The 23174-nt window shown below is 42.0% G+C and overlaps 1 long non-coding RNA gene across 1 annotated transcript; it reads left to right on the top strand.

Moving 5' to 3' along the window:
* The first annotated feature begins 184 nt into the window (after positions 1-184).
* LOC114017609 (uncharacterized) lies at positions 185-20843 on the top strand. Its single transcript, XR_008731115.1, has 4 exons — positions 185-8209; positions 8610-8711; positions 20361-20457; positions 20731-20843. It is a non-coding gene; the product is annotated as an uncharacterized LOC114017609 (long non-coding RNA).
* Positions 20844-23174: the final 2331 nt, after the last annotated feature.

The following is a 23174-nucleotide window of genomic DNA, read 5'->3' as shown; positions in this document are numbered from 1 at the left end:
GGTTGGACTAGATTGGACTATGCAGGGTTTGGTTGATGCAAGAAGGAAATATCTGTGTTTCTGTGAAAAATGGTCCAAACAGAATTTAAAAACAATAAAAACAGAAGCTTCCCACTACACACACACGTACACACATGCAGAGCCTTTTAGTTTAAGCTCTTCTTGAGTTTGTGGGATCGGAGATAAGAAGTGAAACCTGATTAAATGCTTTGGGGTGTGATTTGTTTTGTCTGTTTTATCGAACCTGTTAGATTATTAATGTCTTCTATATATTTTGAATAAGCAGAACATTTGGAAGGAAAAAAAACCCTCTGTGCTAGGGAGAAATGCCGTAAAAATCTGGTCTTCCAAAGTTGTTTTTGGGGTTTTTTTTTGTGGTTTTGGTTTTTTTGATTATTAAAGAAATAAAGGTGGCAAAATTGCTATTTCTGAAATAGGCTATAATACAAGGAGAATATAAAAGAGCTTTCCAAGAAAGCACATCCTCTGTTATATGCCACATTAAAAGGAAAACAGGAACTCTCTTTCATACCTTTAGTCTGCCTTAAATGGAGTAAGGTTAACAGTGGCTATGTGACCTATGTCTCAAAGTCATATTCACTTCCTTGGAGACTTTAGGCTTTCAAAATCATTTCAGCACTTTGAAAACGTTATCTTAAAGCTCAACATGGACAGAGGTTTCAGATAGTTCCATAAGGCAGCTCCTCCTCCTCCCATCCTGATTACTTCAGGTACACAACTGCTATTGCTGATGGTGAATGGGAAAGTGCATTTGATCTGCCACAGGGGATTTTAATGAAAATATTGTATAGACTTGTTTCGGGTGGGTGGGGGGTGGGGGGGTGGAAGGTTAAATTGTGTTGGAATACCTGTAGCTGGTTTGCACTGATCATGGTTATGATGAATAAAGCAGGACCAGGCATGAATGGGTGCAAAGTTCTGCAGGAGCGATGGTGATGCAGGCAGAGCTTAGAGATGCCATGGGAGCAGTTCATCTCTAACAGCCCCTACGTCTGTGTTTCGCTCAAATTATGTGACAGGGTGTTGCACAGAGGATACCTTTTGGAAGGGAGGGCAGCGTGAAGATGCCTGATGTTGGTATAACGAAGGTAATTTCAGGCTGGGAACCATTCCTTGGGCTAAGGATGTTTCCAAAAGCCCAGCTGATGTCTGCATTCAGGCTCAAAAATGAATTTGGGCCCTGACAATCCCCTTTCCAGGAAGCTGAAGGTTTGGGTCTGGGTGCAGCTGAGCCCGTAGAGGCGCACAGATAGGTTTCACCTTCAAAAGAATGTAAAATCCATTAGAAAAGCCCCATCCCTTTGGATAGGAAGTTCCTCCTCATGCTCTGCTGCCAAGCGACGTGCAGCCCAGCAGAATGATCGGTCCCTCCTCCAGGGCATCTCCGCTGCAGCGGGCACACAGGGAAGCCCAGCCACCCTGAGTCGCCTTGCTCCCTTTGCTGCTGCTTCTTACTGCTCTGCATCACGTTGCACTTGTGCAGCACCCTCCGTGTTTGTGAAGAGAATTGTTTTGTTTCTTCCTACCCAAAATTTTAGGGGAGGTAAAAAGAAAACCTGCAAGGAGTGTAGGAGAGGCAAGAGCAACTCTGGATGGAGCTGAGCAGGGTGGTGTGGTGGGAGAGAGAAGAGAATGAGTGCTTAAGGCGGTTGCATTAGCATCCAAAGTTGTTCAATTGGAAGCACTGACAAGGATGATTCCTATGATTTTAGGGAAGCCAGAAAGCATATGAAGTGGTCTCCTCTTGCACTTTCTCTCCCAGCAGTCATTGTCTGCTGTACTGGGGGACAAGGTATTGCACTAGTGATGGGTCTGGTCTGATGACATAGGGCAGGATTTAGGGGGTGTCGCAGTGAGATGGCTCACTGCACAAGCTCCTCCCCCCCAAAAGGTAATATGTAAAGAAAATTAAATAATCCTTAAGAACTAGTCTTATTGAATTTGTAGTAATATCGTGATCCCAGGATGCTTTTGGTTTTCAAATTTCTGTGGGTATGTAGTAAGCGTGAAGATTTTCTTTCAAAACAGCAATGGTACTTCTGAATCAGCAAAGCGCGTACCTGGTCTTTGCCCTTCTTTCCGTGGTGTGCTCCCTTTCTGAAAGCACTGGGTTAGAGCTCTGATAAATCTGAGATAAGCCAGCCCTAGGCACAGCCAGCTGGGCAGCAGCCTGTCCTGGAGGAAGAAGTTAACACACGTAACAAGTGATACTGCCGTATCGCTGTGTTGATGCCTTCTTATGTTTTATGTGATATATTTGTTCAGTGAGCCTGATGAGGTGAGAGTGAGCTCTGACCCTTTCCCCTTCCTGCCTTGAACTCGTGATGACAAGCCTATGATGACTTCTTTGAACTTTTGCTCCTGTACTCAGACTGGGGGGTGCATACCCAGTGTTGACCTTTTGTTTCTCAGGGGCTTCAGGTAGGAGTATGTTCTTGTTCTACAATACCTAAATATTATTCAACTGAGTAACTGATTTTCTGACCTGCTCCAAAAGGTGTGCTTACATAAAACGTGAAGTCTGTAATGAATGCCAGCCCAGTAAATTTACTGCAGGGTGGACAAGAGTGAAAGTGAAGTGGTTGTTTTCTTTCAAGAGTCCATGCAAACTGGAGTAACAGTGAAGTTAGACATCAGTCCATTGGCCTAATTTATACTGGATCTGAGCTACTGCAGCCTCTCCTGGAGAATTGTTGTCTTGGCCAGTATCATGTTTGGACACAAAGTCAGCTCTAATCTCGCTTAAGTTTCACTTCTGTGTTTCCAAGGTGAGTCAGCCGAGCCTTGCGTACAGCCTGTCACCCCATTTCGGGTCACAGCTATTTCCCAGAGCCGGTTTTATAACACATTTATCCCATAAACCTCCTCCATTAAAGGACGTCAATACATATGTTAGACTTAAAGATTTCCTAACTGCTTTTACCTTGTAGCGGTGGCTGTCGTTCTGAATCTACGTGCTGAAAACATCTCCTGTCTGTGTCAGCAGGTCCTTTGCTCTGTATTCTTTCCCTACAGACCCCCTGTACTTTGTGTGCCGTATTTCCCCTATGAAGGCTGGCAGGTATGCTCGCAGCCTTGTAAAGGATTTGTTAAGAAATTATCGGGAGACCCTCGTGTCTGATGCAAATATAAACAAGTGAGCTGCAGCTTTCCTGTTCCACAGGAGATGGCATAAAAGCAGGGCTTGAAAAATGGAGGAAAACACATAGTTTGTTTATATGTGAAGGGAGACAAGCCTTCCTGGGATTGCAACCGCTGGCACTGTTACAAGGCAGCAAAACCCTGGAGCAAATCCTTAACAGGCATAAATGTTCTGTGGGACAAACGCTCCGCTGGTGTAACTGCTCGCAGTTTCAGCAGAGCCGTGGTAGCAGACACCAGCGAGGGGTCTGCTCCGTCCTTTCAGAGGGAGAGGCTTTCTGCAAGGTTTTACTTGCAAGTTCCAGATGTTCACAGCACCTTGGCTTAGCAATTAGTTTCGGACTAGAACGCCTGGGTGGCCTGGGGGTACCGGCCTAACCAAGTAAGCAGTGTGCTTTGAGCCAGGACAGCCCTCTGGAGGTGGGTTCCCCCTCAGAGGAAAGGGAAGGGTGTCCCTGGGCTTCCCCCCAAGCATGAGCTTTCTGAAGATGCAGATGTACTTGTAGCTACCAGGGCTTTGCCTGGTTATCCAAAATGGGGCCGGACTGGGAGTACACAAAAAGTAAGAAACTGGTAAACAGGGCTTAACGAAGGGGAGAGAGACCTGAGACCATGAGTAACAAGCTATGACTGGCTCCCCTTTTTGCACACAGAGTTTGCTCTAACACGCTGTAGGCAAACCCAGTCCTATCCTACCTAAAATTTTCTGTCTTTATTCTCGAAGTAGCAAAGACTTGTGTGCTGTCTGCTTGGTGAAAGCTACTGTACGTGGTTTATGCAGTGCTTGCGAAGTGCAAGTTTTCTGTCTTGTCCTATTTGAATACCTGGAGCTGTAAATGAGGCTCACTCAACCTTTAGTGTCTAGAATGGTAATAAGTTGTGCATGTATATATACATATACATACATATATATATATATATATGTATACTGGTACATATATTCATGGGAAGAATTTATTAAAATGTAGTGACACAAAAGTAATTTCCACTTCAATTTCAGAGAATAAAGCAAATCCATCTTTCTGTCGGTCATACTTCTCCCACGTTGTCTGCCTCAGAGAATGGGATTTCAATCGTTCAAATGAAATTAGAATGTCATGACCTTGACCTGAATAGAAAAAAGAATAATAATAAAAAAATAAATATTTATACAGAATATGCCTATCTAATCTGTGCGGTTTCTAGGGCTGTTCATTTGTGAGCATTGTTAACTCGGCAGCAATAACCTCCCATATTGGTGCAGCTGAATGTCAATATTAACACGCGGTATTACATGCGTTAAAAATGCTCCCTTTGCGTTTCTTGGGGGTGGGGTAGGGTTGTTTTGTAGTGTGTTTTTTCTTTCCTCCTAACATGCATGATGAGTCTCAGGTATAACACTCTAAATTTTTTATTATATTCAGCCAATCCAGATCTCATTACATTAGACAAACACTGTACAGGAAAAAAGTGGATCACAGAAATGCCACTAATATTATTCATGAATTTTCCTACTGCAGTAGGTTGGAAACATGCTACAAATAGTCTCCTATAAATGACTTTGTTTAAGTTCTGTATTGTATTTCTGTATTTTTTCATTACTATTTAAGAGACTTTGATTCATTTCTTCACATAAAATTCAGCGCTTCGCTGTTGCTGTTTGTTCTCTATCGTCGACGATAATGTTCATCTCTCTCACCTCCTTTCCCCCTTCCTGCTGATCTCTGGGTATCAATCTGTACCACAGACTGGAACTTCACATTGCTGTAGCTTTTTCTAGAATAGGGATTCCCTTTTTTTTTGTTGTTTGTTTTGTTTGGTTTTTTTTAGTGTGCTTCGAATCAGCCATAATTTATGACTGCTCAATACTGTTTCAGCTACTGTAGGTAATAGTTTAATTACCCGTTCTCTTCTGATGTAATGCTGTTTGCTTACTGGTAGTTGCTGGTTTATGTTGTGTTGTAAAACAGCCCAAAATATGGGAACAGAAATAGATTATTTAGTGCATATATAAAACATACAGAATTATAACTTCTATTATATATGTGAAATATATAAGTAAACCCAAATAATATTACATAAAACAATATGGCATGCATATGGACTAGGTCAATGGCATGAAGGTCTTTTGGAGAAGTCTTACTAACGGAAAAGTTCCAATCATAAATTGGACCATGCTGTAGTGTTTAATAAAAATATTATATGTGAAATTAATTTCTATATGATGTTTTAGAACAGTTTTGAAACAAGATTCTATCTAACAAATTCCATAGGTTTGCAGACTAATTTCTGTATAAATCCGTGGCACTTCTATAGAGTTTTATTGTTTCAATTATTCCTTCTTTTAGGTTGCACAAAACCTTCCCGTACAGAAGCACAGTATCTTCTCCTTGTGGTTGGATAAAGTCCTAGGGCATCCTGTGGTATGAAATGCAAAAATAATATGCTCTTGACAAGAACAGGTCTGTGTTTATTGGGAATTGTTGATTATCTGAAAAGATCAGTTGTGCATATTAATTCAAGAAAGCTTTTCTGCTGGCTATGGTACGTGTATGTTGAATGCCTCTCCTGGTCTGTCACTGAAATCGAGAGGGTGAGGATGCACGAGGCTACTAGTAGGTTTGAGCTTCAAAAAAGAAAACGTGGTGAAATGGAGCAATGGGAAAGGCCATGAGTGCTGTGAGTGCTTTCTCGCGAGACTACTGCAGCTAGTTCACAAATCGTCCTCTTCTGTTGCTCTCCTGTCTTTTTGGGAGAGCTGGCAGACCCTGGGGCGCTGCGTCATCTCTGCTCTTTGTCACCCTGGTTCCATTCTCACTGCTTTGGGACCCCCCTGGTACTGATGCCAAAATGACACAGAGTAACTGCTCAGAGACAAATCTTGTCTTTAAGCAGCAAAGGTATTTATTTCGTGCAACGTTGGGGAGCTGGCTGGTTCGCGCCGGACAAACTAGCTCCGAAGTTTTCAGTGAAAAGTTAGGTGATTTATATAGTTTATGTGAGAGGTTACACAACGTCTTTACATACATACTGATTTGATTTTGACAATCATTCCATTCACAATAGGTGGGATCTAGGTGGAATAAACCTTTCAATTTTCTTTGTTCAAGGATTTCCTGACTTAATGGTCTCCTTATCTCCTTCAGGTGCCCACCTTATCTTTTCTAATTATTCAGAGTACATTCCTTTCTCAACACAAACAGAGCATCACCCAGAGCATTGTAACAAACCGGCCCTGACTAATCTTTTTATTTTAAGACCTTGTTCTCTTTCAGTACACTTCATTGTTCACCTGGCCAGGCAGTCTTGAGGGGTTTCTCCAGTGGCGGTGACATTACTCACCACATAACATCTCTGAATACTGCCTTCAGAAGTTACTGGCAAGTGAGCATTTTTTCTGAAGAGTTGACCTCTTGCTTGACCATAAAACTTCAACAACATTTCACAGCTGTTGTTTTTTGTTGGGTTTTTTTCCCCTTCCATGTGCTGTGGAAGGAAGGGCGAACAGCGAGCTCTGCAGGGACCAGCAGATCAGATGACCTGCTCCTGGCTCTTTCATTTGTTGACCACAAGGTTTATTTGTTGAAGTGATCAATTTTATTTATTATTATTTTTATTTGTTTATTTCAGACAGGTGAAGTGATGCATGATTCGGAGTCATTTGGCCAAGCCGAGTCTCTGTGAGTGACAGTGCGCTTTTAATAGCTTCCTCCCGTAATGATTAGGCCAATGTAATATAAGCAGTGCTTGAACTGGTATTACACTCACATATGAATATTCAGTGACGTAGTATTTTTGGTGCCAGAGCTTGTTTTCTGTAATTGTAGAAGGCCTGCTTGTCAGATAATACCAATATATCGATCGCTAGAAAATGGCACTAATTAGAGAAATCTGAAAGGTCTAGAGGGTCAGAGATGTGCTGCTATAGTTGGTGTTTATTTCTTTTGACTCAGCTGAGAGGTGTGAACTGGATTTTTTCTAACTCGGTGGTTAGGGTGTAACAGTCTTCACTTTAAAACAGAGTTGCCATTGGTGCTGAGTTGCTGTAGTCTCTTTTCTATCCTCTCGTGTTTGTGACTTCTGTTCACTAAAGTTATTAAAGCTCTTGTGCATTCTGGATATGAATAAAAAAATAAAAATAGCTATTAGTACATTCACTGTTTACTACCAGAAAACTGCTCTCCACTCCCCCCCACCCTCCCCCCCAGCAGGTTGCTGCACAGAATACTTTGAGTTATAGCTTTATTTACCTTCATCCAAGAATTTTGCAGCAAAGGGGCTGTTAATAAATCTAAGCCAAAAGGGAAACACCGGTGAAAATATGGAAGCATGTCCAGCCTCAGTCCCAGGTAAGCTCGTTTGGGGTTTAATGCAAGTCCTCTGACATAGGAACATGTAAGAGAGACAGGGAGGAGCGCTGACAGGGGTGGCATGGGGGGAAACCCCAAGCATTCACATCTGGTTTATCTGTCTTATTTCCTGAGCTGTATTTCATTGCCCTCATTCTCTCGCTGTGCTGACTGACCAAGAAATCGCTAAAGATTTCCATGCTCCATCCTGCCGCAGGTTGGTCAGGCGAGGAAGCCGGGGGGAGGGGGGGAGGGGAGAGGCATTCTGTAGCCCAGGTTGTGGCATCAAAGACTGTACAGGATAAGGCTGCAGGGCACCTTTTCACGAATGTAGTTCACATTTTCATGAATGTAGTTAAGTGAAGACAGTGCAGCCCACAGGACAGCCTGGGTGTGTTGCAATGTTGAGGAAAACCATTCTACTTTCTCCACACAAACCAGTAGCTGCCTCGGTATTCCCATGGGAGGCTGTGGCACCTGAAACCCTTCATACCTAGGGAAATTGCATACTCCTGAGTATAAGCAAGCAGGGTTTGAGGTCAAACCATTTACTGTGCTGAGGGCTTTCCAGGGCAATAACTATCTTGTCCTCCTTTTCTTGTATTTCTGCAAGGTCTAACACCATCAAGTTCTGGTCCACAGCCACACACCTTAATGTGTACTGTGAAATATACACGAGGTGTAATACACGTAGTGGGTTCACGTACATGTGGAGCAAGGTGAGCATTGCCGTTATCAGCTGGGTTTGGAGGGTTCTTTTTCCCCGAACAATCCCAAACAATCATGTAAATTCCAGTGAATTTACATAGAAAAAGATTTTGATGCCTGTAGTTAAGAATGCAACATACTGAATCCTGGTATCCAAGCTATTTGAATCAGATTTCTGTTAGACAAGGCAATTTTTCATACTGTGACAACCACCAGCCTAATAGGAGATTTCCCTTTCCTTTTAAAGGTGCTACTATTATTTTTACTAAAGGAAACAAGGTCCTTCCAGGATTTAAAATTCGGAATATATGAAATAGGCTTTGAAGCTCAAAGCAACATGTGATTTTTATAAAGTTATTTTTTTAAATATAGTTATTTTTTGATGTGGCTGCAAATCATGTTTTCTCCTAGGCGTATCTGAACTCAGCACAGACAGGAACTCAGCTTCTGGTGAACACCCAGCCCTCTACATGTATCAGCTACTGATTGATGCTCTGCTTCCTAATTACATGGGTGAGTAGGAAAGAACTAAGCGTGTTCTGTTATGTTCGCAGGCCAGAGAGACACCACTGCAGTAGTCTGATCTGACTTCCCCCCCAACAAAGGCCATTTGGCAACACTTGAAGTAACACACATTTTCATGAATATTGGATCTGTTGTTTCCTTTTTTAATATTTTGTCTATGTCAAGCAAGTGTAAAAGGTATTAGAAAGGAGCTTCAACAAGGAGTAAAAACCAGGAGAATTTGGAGTCCAGCCATTAAGGCTGAGAGAAGGAAGAGGTAATCTTGCAGTTCAAAGCTACTGTGAGAGGCAGGGAAGAGTTTTGAGCAGCAAGAGGATAAACAAGGAAAAAGAGATGAGAATTTCCATTAAAGAGAGCAGAGACCAAACAGAATTTTAACTTGAGAGGATGACCTAATACAGATTATATTTTTCTTCAGAAATAGAAAAATGCAGACAGTGTAATTTGTCATGCTAAAAAGTATTTATCTGCAAGACTGTCTATTCTGCCTTTTAAAGTTTCTCCCATGCCCAGTTCTGCACATTTATGGCTTTGATTCAATATCCTTGTCCTTTTTACAGCCGTTAGCCAAAAGCCAGGCCTGTTGTATAATGGGTTGACACATCGTCATGGAGTTTGTTCTTGATGATCCAAGGCTTTACAGAAATAGGCAGACTTCAAACTGGTATCTCCTAGGAACAGCGTATTTTTCTCCACCTTACCTTGTCTTCCCCACCAATTTTTTTCAAGTAGTCTGTCCTATTGTAAGTCAAGACCATAAGGAAAAATCTTTTTGGGAAAGAGACACTGTTTTAGGAGAGACTCGTGCAAATAGCTGCACTCTACATTCCCTTGGGGTAGGATCATGTCTTAGGTTTTTGTGGCATAGCATGACTTGGCAAGCCATATGATCTCATGTTAATATATGATGCAGTGCAGCACTCCCGTGTGTCAGGGAAAGGCAAACTTGAAGTGTTCTGGGAAACTAGAGCTCTGCTGATGCACAGGCTTTGACCCTTGGGTTCATAAATGCAGTTGGGTGGGTGGATGGATTCCAGTCCGCTGCGGAGCTGCAGCGGAATGCAGCGGTGTTGGTTGCATTAGCAACGTGTTCCCGCACCGAAGGGCTGAAATAGTGCGTGGCTGTAGCTGGAAAAGGCTTGCTCAAAAGACACAGACCGCAGAAAGCACCAGGGTCTCAACGAAGCAGGGTTCGTGACTACTTCTGTATTACCAAACACCACTGTTAAACAGAACAGATGTGTGCAGCAGGGCAGCTGGGGCTGAGGACCCTGCGCTGCGTATGTCAGCAGCTCACTCGGGGTCGGCTGTAGCTTGGTGCTGTGACCTCGTGGCCGGAGACCTTTAGGCGGACTCTTGGAGCGCACCATCTGAGTTTCATCCGAAAGGAATCCAGTTGTCACACTCCAAAACCACCCTGTAACATGAACCAAAAGTGTGGCGAGATGGTGTTGCTCCAAAAGCCCAATCCTGATCCAGAGCAAAATACTGATGTACACACATCCCTGGGAACACACAGGGAACCGAGCGACTGGGAAAGAGCTGTGGTGTGATCCTCCTTCCGCTTAACCAAAAGCCATCCTGTGCTGGATGAGCTTAGAAGAGCTGAACCTGCTCGGTGGCAGGGAGACTGCCTGGGCTTCCAGCTGCGTAATCTCTCTTCCCTTCTGCCTGCCCTTTGCTCCCTCCCCAGCCTCAAGCTGTCAGCAGTTTGAGTCGGCTAGACTTCAAAAAGAGAAGAGTGAGTTTAAGCCTTCTTACATGTTTTGTTTTTTAAAAAAAACCACTTGAATATTGGTTTCTTGGTGGATTTTCAGTTCTTCAAAGTTGATGTTTTCAAGCTTTACGCTGCACTTGTTCTAATACAAATGCCACTAACATTTTCTGTGGATCTCTGATCCTTCAGGTTTAAGATGATGAAAGTAATTAGCTAAATGGTTGTTCACTAAATACAGGGAAGCATTTTAAGTAAGGGCATAGAAAGAATTAACCTTTTTTCTCTCCCCACACACCTCCTAGAGACTTGAACAATCGATTTTACATAGGTAACAAATGAAAGTTTAATAGCAGTATGATGAGTACATTTCAGTTCTGCAGCTTATTTCACGTGCTCCTGAAAACCAACGCCTAGGCACATTGTCAACAAAGGACAGGTGACATTTCTGGGAATTGGCATAAACACGGAGTCTGTGGGGCTGTTTTACTCCTTTAGCTGTTGGTTGGCTTGTTGAGGTTTTTGTTAAGGAGAGCAGACTTTAGAAAACCCAAATGGCATCTATGAAATTGGAACGTATATAAATATGCAGTTTCTTTAGTGGACATTTCCAGCAAGAATCCCATCTTCTTCCTGGGGCTACCAACCACCTGAGTCTGTTGGGTAGTTACATGTACCACTAACTAAATAATATGGAGATACTGCAAAATGAATTCCAACTACTAAACCTTTTGTGTCTTGGTAACTGATTTTGGAAGATATTTAATGCTCTGTAGTCATTAATGTCCCTTGGCTCAGCTCACCCTTTCCACTAATTCTATGTCAAGGTGATCCAACACTTTATACATCATTCCCAATCCATCCTGACATAAGGGAGAAGGCAAGGAGGACTCCTGCTCTGTGTTGTATAACAAAAACTATGGAAAATGGTCTTCCATGTGATCATTTAGAATAGCTGACACTTTTCTCTGAAGCTTCAGTTTTGCAAATGGTCCACAAAACCTTGTGAACACAGATTTTTATATATAGTTTTAGTATATATTTGTTATATAGAAATGGAGAGGGCATGGATTTGTACAGCTATTCCCCATGTCAAGACCTGTTTTCATGTAATTTTATACTGTATTCTGAACTAACCATGAACAACAGTATTGGGAAACAGGATAATTAGTTTTGAGGAAGAGCTGCTTACAGGCTTTCAGGTATTTCCAATCTCAGTCTGCTGTACTCAGGCGTGATAATGGATAATTCATTTGCTAAACTAGAGTAAGACTTCACACGTAAAACGTCTTGTCAGAAAATTTGTAAACTGAAGCCAAGAAGTCAAAACACAGTGAAAGCAGTCATGTATGTCTAACACAAGACATGTCTGGCTTTTAAAACTCATGAGCATAAACCTATAAATGGAAACATTCTAAATGGTAGAAAAATCCATCACTGAAGGAATTGCCGTTTAATACAGGAATTCGCTATGCTGGCTATAGAATCCTACTTCGAGAATTTTTAGAACTAGTTATTCTGTACAATTAACTTTTGAATGCGTTGCATTGGATATAGAGATCACAACTGGAGATACGATTTCCGACTGAGCTGAAGCTCTCCACTTCTTTTTTCATATGCATATGTATATGGTTCATATACAACCTATGATTAAACACGTGCTTTGTCTTTTAGAAAATCAAACACGTAATGTGTGATCTAGAAATGGCTGAATCAACAAAACTACCGCATTGACTTTAGGCATCTGCTTTGATGTATTAATGTGGGGGTTTGGCACCTTCTGAAAATAAAAGATTTTCCTTTGTCTTTTGGTACTCTATGATATTTGTTCCCTTCACCAGAACGTAAGTCTTTGCTAATTTGCAATGGTGAATGAAAAAAACTTGTACGTTAATGAATTTTGTGCACTAGCAAGTAAACCATTTTACAAGGATGGCGACCTCAGTAAACATCTCCTGTTTCTCTTTTTTGTCAGTGTTAGCATATCCTGATTTATGATGCTTCATAGTATACTAGTCAATGTTCTGTCCTACGCCTGCAGAAATGATGAAACGATAATAGTAAGACTGCTTGCCTGCAGCGTATGACCTATCTTTGAAAGGTGAGAACAGTCCACAAATGCTGCTTTCTTCAAATAATAAGCAGTGCTATTTAGGAAAGTGCTTATAAACAAATGTCTTACAGGACTCTTACGCGGCATCATTTTAAAGGTTCTGCTTTTGTCAGAGAATTAAGCTAAAAACCATCTGCTTTCTGTCTTAGAAACGTTGGACTAAATCCAAATCAGGAGATAGTAGCCTCACTTGCAATGAACTAGATTCACTTTAATACTAATTGGAATACCAAGAGCCTGTAATTGCCTCCCAGAGCCTGTGAGAAGGGAGCAGCATGATGTCCTTCTCTCTTCCCCTGCTGGCCAACAGCTCTGCTCTGAAAGCGATGCCCAAGGGCAGGAGCCAGAGTAGAAGAGTGACCATGGGCTTTTTGCCTGGCCTAGGTGTCTTCCCGGTGTTCTTCCTTCTCACCTGCACCCCCCTTGCCTGTGATGTTGTTGTCTCTTATGGTCACCCGTGGAAAATTTACCTTCCTCTCCTTTGAGCTCATGTAGCTACAACCCTCACCAACAGTGTCCTTTCCCAAATTACTCACTCCTCGTTTCCCAAACCTCATGCTCTCTGCTGCTCTTATTTAACCCTTTCTTCCCATCGACATCCATTGGTTTTCCGTGCACCCTCACTTTTCCTGTACAAAGGCTTGCTGCAGTGTGAGGCTACACACCGCTGCTCGAAGCAGTAGCTGCGGGAAAGCTGCTTGTCTCAAGCCCACAGGACAATGTCACCCCAGTGCTGACACGCGCTCCTTATACTGCTTTTGAAGGCAGGATGGGGAAATTGCTTCTGCAAGGAACGCAAGACAGATGGCTGTGAGTACAGCAAGTACTTACTTGCCGGAGGGAAATAAAACCTGTGCCTATTGCACTCCAACAGATTGGTTTGAAAGGGTTCCATGCAGTTTATAATCTCTGACCTGGTAAAGAGAAACTTATTTAGCATCAATGGCTTTCCCCCCATTTAATCCTAACTCTTTCAGTGGGAAGAGAAGGTGCAAGATTATAAGTAGTAGCTTGGTAGCTACAAGCAACTGGCTTAAGCATCTTAAATCACTTTCTCTGTGGGCTATGTGGAAGTTGCAGGATGAGGAAATACTGGACGTGAGAGACAGTTGTACTTTTCCATGAACAGAAAGGTCAGAAGAAAGAGCTTGTCAGCCAGGTAGCCAATAAACATAAATTTTGCCTTGTGTGGATCGATATAAGGTCGTTGTGTTCGTAACTGATTACCTTAGATGGATTAAGATATTGGATATTATTAAGATCATAAAAGACAGGTTTGGCATCATGATGGTACTTCTTTGTCCTTGAAACTCTGCAGCTGGAGAGGTTCCCATTTATGGATGCCAGATGGTTCTTGAAACCTGGTTGCTGAAATGAGGGAAGATTTCTCCCTGAACAGGTAGTTTTCCTATTAGGTTTTCTTTGGATATTCTCTACTCCTGTTTTTATAGTTCTTCCTTCTTTTGTATTGTTTTCATCCTCAGTGTGTATCCATTTTCTCTCTTCATGTTTTGTTAATGACCAATTACTAGCAAGTAGCTTGGTTCTAAAATCTTTTTGTTTTTACCAGCCAGCACATCTGGGTGTGCTCCGAGTTACTTATATTTTTTCAGTAATCTCCTTGGAATTGGGAACATAAAAGTGGGAAGAAAGATTTTACTGAATGTCAGCTAATGTATCCATATCTCCCCACTTGCTTATCTGTTTTGTGGAAGTTAAAACAATCTCCAATAGTCTGTTTCCTCATGAGGATTACTCTATAGGTTATTTTTTTTTTCCTACTGTTTTCACCCTTATGAAGGGATCCATTAGGCTCTCATCCCTGCCTTTGCACTGTTCTGTTGCAATGGAGGGCTTCCAAGAAATAGCAATCCCTCCTTTCCACGGCACCTGAGAAGAATCCCTGTTCTGTAGGGCTCAGGCTTTGCCTCCATTCACACAATGGTAAGTGCAGAACGACAGCAAAGGGGTCGGGCTGGTCACTCTCAGTCTGTACTGGTGCACAACGCCAGTCACTAAAGCCCAACTTTGCCATTTAGTTTTTTGGGGTCCATCCCTTGTGGAAGTGTCACTGTCAGGACATCGTTCTCCTGGGTGATTTTTCTTAGACAATTATTTCAGGCTACAGCTGTTGTAATTGATCTTGCCTGACGACTTTATTGTCCCATGCTTTGTTTCATCATTGCTTTTGTTTTTTGGTTGGTTGGGGTATTTTTGTTGGTTGTTGTTGTGCTTGTGGGGTTTTTTTGGGATGTCTTTTGGATAAATTCTTTTAATTTCTTTTAAGAGTTTACCTAAGTCTTTGCTTTTCAGTCTATATGCAGTCTGTAGTTTGAATATATTTTTATTTTGCTTTATAGGACATCTACTAACGTCTTATTATAGGAACAAAGATGTTTAGTTTGAGCTTTGTCCCCTTCTGATTGAACCCCTGCTGTAGTAGCTAGTGAGTTTCATGTATCTCTTCTCAGCAATATGCCTACATTTTCATAATACGTATTTACCATAAAAATGTTAATATTAAATATTGATTGAAACACAGTATTATCCGAAGCGTGTGCGTCCTGGCACAGCAGTTTTCCAGTACCTGTGTATAAGTACTTCTGGTTTTTTCTTTGCAGTCTCCCGCACTGAAATCCTGACAGTCATTTATGATGAATCATTTTAATGACACCATGATTAGTAACACAGCATTGCTTTAAATCCCGCATGCAAATTAAAGTCGCTTGCTCTGCAGTCTCTGATAGAAATGAGGCATTTGTTCCACTGAGTAATGGGGTAAGATCAAAATACCCAGCACAAATCAATATTAGATACAGTCCAACATCACCCTTAGCTTTGCGCTGCACTAGAGAAGTCAACATAAGATGAGTCACTCGTTCCCTGGCTTGCTTTCCCCTCATGTGTGGGACCAGCTCTGACCTCAGAGGAGGTGGCGGTGTTTGCTTGCTTGTTTGACTTTGAAACTCTTTTATCTACGCTTACAAAACAGAACTTACAGACCAAAGCCCTAAATGTCTAAAGATGGGTAACCCCTCAGGGCGGAATTTAGCAGATGACAGTGGCTGAAGGCAAGGAGGTTTGTCTTTCCAAGGAAGGGATGGATATAACCAGGGTGACCTGTAACAGCTCTGTGTGGCTCTGGCTAAGAAATGAGAAGTGGCGGTATCAGTTAAATAGCCAAAACGGCCTGAATCAATCTTAAAGCAGCTTTCACCTTGTTTTGCTGCCGGCAGACCCTGTGAGATTGTTTTAGTTCTCAGCACCAGTGGAGAACACATACCTGTCTGGCTTTTCCCAGAAAACAAGAAGCTGGGATGCTGGCATAAAAACTCTTCTGTATGCCGCTGCTCTCCAGGCAGCAATCTCATTTTCTTGTGGTTTGCATATTCCACCAGGCAGTATAACTTAAAGGGCTTTTTTGCTTTGGGTTTGTTTGGGGTTTTGTCAGTAGCTGTGCCTAGTGATGTACCTGAACCTGAGGGTGCCTCGGCAGGGCGCTAGCCGTTGTGGGAAATGGACGGAAGGCAACTGACGCAGTGTGGCTGTCAGGCGGGGGTGAGTCTTTGTATTTCTGTGAGCAACTCTCCTTTATTACTTCAGACTATACAATGAGTGTAGGAATTAACATACAAGATTAGATCAGCGTTTCAGATACTTAAGTATTCTCTCATCTTACTCTCCTTTGACCCTGGACGCTTCATGGACCCTCCAAAGTGTCCACGTTGGTGATAAACTGGTGTAGAAAGTGGGTGGTTTTTTAGTTTGGGGCAGTGTGTGTGTGTGTGTCTTTTTTTATTATTTTTTTTCCCTCCTAAACAGTGATCAAGGTTGACTAATTACCTGAAAAGTGATTGTTAATGGCCCTTCAAACTTCTGGAGATTTTGCTCATGTTTCTTTATTTTCAGCATGCTTTTGGATGTTCTTGAGAACCACGCAAGGGAGAGCTGCTTTTAACACCCTCATTAGGGAGCAGGAAATATTTTGCTTCCAAAAGCCTGTTCTGTTGTTTTTTACTGCAAGTTTAAAAATAACAAGCTTGGAAATATTTCAAAGTTCTCTGGAGAGTGGAGCCCGGTTTTGGAGGCTGATGGCCAGATTGTGCTACCAGGTATGATATAAATCAAGAATAACTCCGTTGATTGCAGGGCCATTACTCCAGCATAACCAGGAGCAGAATGTGACCCTCAGTTTAATTTCTGAAATGGCTTCTGAATTTATTGGAGCTATGCATCTCTGCAGGACCTTTCATGGCTTTGCTGCAGTGGTAGCATGATGTAAATCAGTTTTCCTTGCAGCTGAGAACAGTGCTGATTATATATGAAACCCTAATAATGTTTGCTGGAGTTGTGTGTACCTAGGACCATCTCAGGCATTCAAACAGCTTACCCTTCTGTCTGTGACCTGAAGAAAGAGGAAAGTGTTTTACAGTAGTAATAAAGAGATTACATTAGATGAAGTTATTTTCAGTAGCTATATCAGGAAGATTGAGAGTCAATTATCCTGGTCAGGTTCATCTTTAGGACACAAGCAAAGAAGAGGGTTGAAACATTTATAGTGTACCAGCAAAAAAAGATTTAAAGATGGTGTGTTCACACCGAGTACTTGGGCCTTATCAGTGAGAACAACTGCTGAGGTCACTGATCATATTTTGGGAAGCTGGAGGGTATTGCCTCAGTCTCCTTTGGGGTGCTCCTTGATCTCTTGGGCTCTTTTACTCAGCAGAGGAAGCGAGCTGTGTGGCTTTCATCACCTGTAGCAGTGAGTATTTGGTAGGGAGAACAGTGCTGAGGCTCCTGGTAGCATTTCTGGGTTCTGTTTTTTAATTTCTCCTGTGTTGCAAAATCTTCTCTGATTTCAGAAAGCTTTCCAGCATTGTTCTCTGCTCACCCTGCCTGCACTCTCACATCTGTATGTAAGTTTTACGTACATAGTTTCCCTACAATAAGATGCTAGCTGCTGTTTTTTGTTTGTTTGGTTTTTTTTTTTTACTTTTTTTTTATTAATCCTTACAAGATGTAGAAGACAAGCTTTCCAAAAGTAGCTCTGCTATTTAGAGACCTGGCTTTATTTATTTTCTTTTTAGTGAAACTTAGCATCCTGTAAGAGAAAAGATACTGCTGCTTCTCTTATGTTTCATCTGCAGAGGAAAATCTTGCTTGAAGAAAGGCCATATGCAATGGCACATCGTTCCACTATGTATTTTGAAGCATTTGCATACCCCCCACTTCTTGGAAAGAAAGATGTCTGTTCTGAGAATGTGACAGCTGAATCGGTACCTCTGCCTCGCACAGGTACAAGAAACTGATGACAGCTGGCGGGTGGGAGGGTGCAGCTGCAGGGTATGCTGACACAGAGCCACTGCCCAGCTTACTCAACATGTGCCCCAGTTACTCTGTCCGCAAGACTTTGTCTATGTTTTGGCACCCTTTCGTTATCTTGTCAAGCAGCCACTTCTTTCTCTGCATTCATTTGTGCATTTACTGCAGCTTTTCGATATTAAAATTTTGCCCGTGGGAGCACTGAACTGTGTTTTTGATCCAAACAAGATGTTTGATACCTATTTGACGGAATGATGGAAATACTTCCAGGATACAGTGGCATCATTGCTATGTTTTCAACAGCTTATGGTGCACCATTGTTTTCCCTTTCTAGCCCTTTTCCTTCCTTTCTGGGGACTGTAATGTGCTTATGATTGTGGCCGTTTACAGTGGGGGGATTTCAGTCGGGTTTCATGTCCCCCCATTAACACATTAACATTAACACAGAGTTAATCCTGGCAGGTGAGCACCTTTACGTCCTCACTTGTGGCCCAAGTTAAAATGGTCTGCTTATCCAAGGAAAGAATCTAAGAAGTGTAATCACCACTTGATCTGCCCTTCTGAAGCAAGACTGTCTAGTAACAACTCAGTATTTTATTTTGGTAGTGTTGATTCAACAGAATTGATTGCATTTCACTGAGCAGCACACCTATTTCTTCTTCAGTCTCTCTACTCAATGGCCACTGCCTTAGTAGTGGCTGATCTGCTAAGGTAACTGCTGCGGAAAGTGGGGAGACATAGGGAGCTAATCTGGAATAAAAAAAACCACCAAGCACCAAAAACCAAAACCAAAATGCAACAACCCTCAAAGAATAGGCATTACCTTTACGTGGAGCAGCGCACTGGAGCTGGTGGGTACCGGTGGAATTCATCGACATTTGCACACGATGGGGAGAAGTCACGGAGCCAAGCAGGATGTTTTTGTACCAAGATCCAGAACCTGAGTATGATTTATCCCTCCTTTGCTTCTGTACAGCCGAGCTGCTCTGTTAGCTGCACTTAGTGGTCTGTGGGGTATCCTGTAAATATGTTTTCCTGGTTCTGTTCCCAATTGCTGTAAATCAGAAGCTGTTTCACTGATCTTGTTACTTGAGTTGTGTAATACCAGTGCAGATGAGGAAAGAATTCTGCTTATTAGACAGTATTTTTGGCTGTCAGCAGCACATTCCTATTTCTGGATGTATTACTCTTCCTGTACTTATAAACTATGAGAGGGTTAGATGGTGCTTTAGGTAATGCCCAGAGAAGTATCCAGGTAAAATTGCTCAGGGAAAGGTATCTTCTGTCATTTCTGGAGTTCTGGCATGTAACTCCCCTGAATCGAGCTGCAACTTGCAGAAGAATGTCTTTCAATAGCTTTTGTAATTAACAAAACTGCTGAGAAAGAGTAAAAAGAATGCCCCAAACTTCTAGAGTCTCTCTGAAGATGCAGCATGCGGGTGGGGGGAGAAGAACGGTTTCTCCTGCCGTGGAGAGGACATCCCCATACCTGAGGGAACAGGTTGCTGGCAACGGGCACACAGACCCCCTCCATTCCCCCTTAATTCAGGAAGCTGCGCACCTTTGCGTGCTGGATTCTGGCCAGAAAAAAAAGAAGTTAAAATGGTCTCATTATTCTAAATCGCTGCCCTGTGGTTCACAGCCGATTCGCAAGGCTGCCCACTGCTCTCTCCTGTCCCTGCCGAATCTCACCCGGGTTTGTTCTCCCCTTTCCTCCCCACCGAGCCGGTTAGCTGCCTCCTGGAGGGCAGCTCTTCCTGGGCTCCAGACAGATGGAACTAAACCAACAAAATTAGGAGGTGGCTGTCTGACATTCAGGTGTTGGCAAGAGCGCTTCAAAGATCTGGCGTGACTCTGCAGGGTTAGAAGACCATACACTTTAAACCAGCTTATGCTTTAAAACAATAGAATTTACATGCTTCAGAGGTTTCCTATCTCCTTATCTTGTCCGTGAGGAATTAACAAGTTAAAGGCATTCAGCTCAGAGTGGTGGCTTGGTTGCATGCCTTTTATTAAGTAGCTGAAGCGTGAGGAGACTTTAGCTTGATCTATTTACACACACCACAGCTTACATACGTGAAGACTTTTCTTTTGATGCACTTTCTTTAATCCTCTGCATTCCGACTTAGCCAGAAGGTGATAAAATATACCTGTCCGTTGCAATAAAAATATTACGCTTTTATGTGCTGACTTATCCCTTGAGATCCTCAAAAACTTTGTAAACCTTTTGGCTAAGCTCTTGTGAAGGGAGTCTCTGTTCTGATTTCCTACTTCAACAAATCAAGGAAGAAAGGAACGAAGTGATTTGGCCAAGGTTAGTGTGTGAGTTGCAAGGCCTAGAGCTGCATCTAACCCATTTCTAATTATGTATAGCAGGAACTCTTTCGAAATGTTTTAGGTTGTTTGGTTTTTTTTTCCTTAAACTTAAAAGCAATTGTCACTGACTTTTGTTACTGATTTTTTTTTTTTTTTTTCCCCCCCCCCCCAGGAAAGCATTAGGGACTTTTTCAAAGAACTGGTTCCTCATCTTGCAGACTTAAAGTTCCAGGCGCAGCAGCTTTCATCTGATGCTGGATGTTATACTGGTGAGCAATGGCTTCATTGCCATGTCTTCACAGAGCGCTTCGACTGGTTGAGACCAAGCAAAGGCTGATTTTACAGTCTCAGACTCCTTTCTATTTAGGAACCAAGCCAGCTATTTCAACAAAACATGTAACTTCAAGTCTATCTAAAAGAATTTCTTAAGACTATGGAAAGAAATATAGGGTTTTTAGGCACCAAAGTCTGAAATGCCATTCATTGTTTTATATATCACTGATTCATTTTATTTTATTTTTTTCTCCTTTTGGCCTGTTCAGTGGCTCTGAGCCTCCTAGGGATTGGGAGCAACATGTTCTTGGACAACAAGAGAACAAGAGAATTGTTCTGCAGATACTTCTAAGGACATATCTGAGCCTTCAGGTCTTCTGAATTTAGATGAGTGTGTTTGTGGTAGGCCCATCGATTTCCAGGAGTGTTTCAGATTTGTCCCTTACATCGCTAGTGGTGTAACTAATGCCATTGACTGCTGGGGGCATGTTCGTGGGGTTTGTTCTCATCGTGTTGCCTTTATTCCTGTCAAAGAAAGGTCAGAAATTAATCATTAGAAATTTAGATTGTTCTACTGAAGTGGCTCACTTAGGAACAAAGTAGAGGAACCCCCAAACTTGTAAGATGGCAAGAATAGATACCTATGTAGCCTGCGACATTTGGAAAAATGCTTCTGGAAACAATCCATGGAAAAATTGTGAGTCCTGGGCAACTCTAGGCAGGCTAGTGAAGATTGTGGGTGTATAACCTGGTGAATTTTAAGATTTTTTAAAAATATGACTGACCAGTGCCCCAATACTGTCATTATTTTTTAATACCTATGTATTTACATGCGGCGAATGAAGAGACGGGACGCAGCTTGATGCAAGCAACTTGTCCATTTATTAGTGATTTTCTTACAATTATATACGTTTCTACCTTCTACATATTACACACTGATTGGTTAAATCTTAAGCGTAAAAAACACTGATTGGTTGATATTTAAGGCACACCGTTAGAACAATAGGAACTTATTAGTTTACCTTGACATAGCAACAGTTTCTATTCCAAGGTTAGGGAGTTTCTTTCTACGCGGCTTTCTTGATTAACAAAGTTACATATCGGCGCCATCCGTTCCCTTATCTGGCTACTTGTTTCTCTGTCCGTCTGGTTGCCTCCTCAGCTGTGACGGCTCAGGGGTCTGCAGTTAGCTTGTTCCTTTGCTCCCAGGGCTTGTGCCCTGCAAGTTCTGACAAGTCTCTATTCATCAGGCTATCAGTACTTGGACTCTTGTCCTTGAGGCCTTGTCCTACATTTACATATTCACCTAAGCCTACAGTGCCATGCTCAGGCACCACTCAGATGAGCAGGTTCGCTGCCAATACTTTCCATTTTTTGGTAGCGCTTTCTGTCAGATGCTCCTTTTCCATTTTTTCCCCAGTATACATAGAAGAGATGGTCTGCCTGTTTTCTGTATATAGCTCAGGAAAAGCAGTAATGAAAGGACCGTGAAATTCATTTATGTTGGCATTTCATTTGGTAGATTTCTTTTTTTTTTTCTCACTGGTAAATGAGAAACCTGAAGAATTGCCTGTATCATCTATAAATACAGCAATTATCAAGTAGTGGTCCACTTTGGCTTGTTCATGGATGTATTTCGAACAAGAATTTGTACAAAGTTGGTAATTCTGTTTGCTTTCAGATGTTGTTTCACATGTTAAAGGTGATCATTGATGTTTGGGATTTTTTTCCTGGCGCTTTGTCTTTGAAATGATTGCTCTATAATAGAAGAGATGAATATATAGAAAACCTCCATGCTCTTAATAATTTCTTGGTTCTTTTTCAATTATTTCTTGATTCCATTCTTACATATTTGGACTTCCCACCTTTCTTTATCTCTTTCCCCTCGTTTTTCTCTGACTTTTGACTCCTCCTGCTATCCAGCCTGTGTTCCATTCCTCTAGTTTACAGAAAGCAGGAGCAGGATTGGAAGAGTAATTTGTAACTGTAATGTTTTAGTGCTTGCCTTTTCTTTTGTTTTCCTCTGGAGATTACCTAGTGAGCATGGAAAAGAGGCAGAGGCAGGGGAATACAGAAATACCTGAGCACAGTTCCCTGCCAACTGAGCCCAGTGACTTTGGATGCTTGGAAGCCGACTACTATGAATTCTCTTTTGGTTTGCCGAAGTGCTTTGGCTGAGTTCAAATATGTGTATCAACTTTCCAGTCCCAAATATGTTGCATGAGAGATTTAGAAAATCTGCATATAAAATTAAATAATCACAAGACATATACAGATAATTCATAAAAGTAATTTTAAAGTGCTTTTGGCTTCTGCATTTATTGTAGTCAATTCTGTAGCTGGTGTTTCATGAATTTTTAGTGCCAATGTAAGTTTTCAACTGTAGAAGCAACTTTAGGACTAAAATGGTATATTAGACTACCACCAGCATACAAGTTAAGTAATGAAATAAACAAAATTTTGACCTGTAGAGGAGGGATGTGCTGTGTTCATCTAGTCTAGAGCAGCTACAGTTTATGGTAGAAGATATTTTGCGGCTCGTGTCATAAGCAGGAAGGCAGAATCTTGAGGCAGAAATTAGTAGTGCCCTCCAAATGAGGCTGCTTACATAACACGGGTTCAAGAAACTGCCCATCGGGTAAGAAGGAACTGGTAGGCGCTGGATGTTTCATGACAGCAGTCTCAGGAAGTGTCTGCAGTGAGAAATGCAAAC

This window comes from Falco cherrug, chromosome 2, assembly GCF_023634085.1.
Source record: "Falco cherrug isolate bFalChe1 chromosome 2, bFalChe1.pri, whole genome shotgun sequence".
NCBI lineage: Eukaryota > Metazoa > Chordata > Aves > Falconiformes > Falconidae > Falco > Falco cherrug.
The sequence above is the reverse complement of the archived record's forward strand: the minus strand, read 5'-3'. Positions and strand labels throughout refer to the sequence as shown.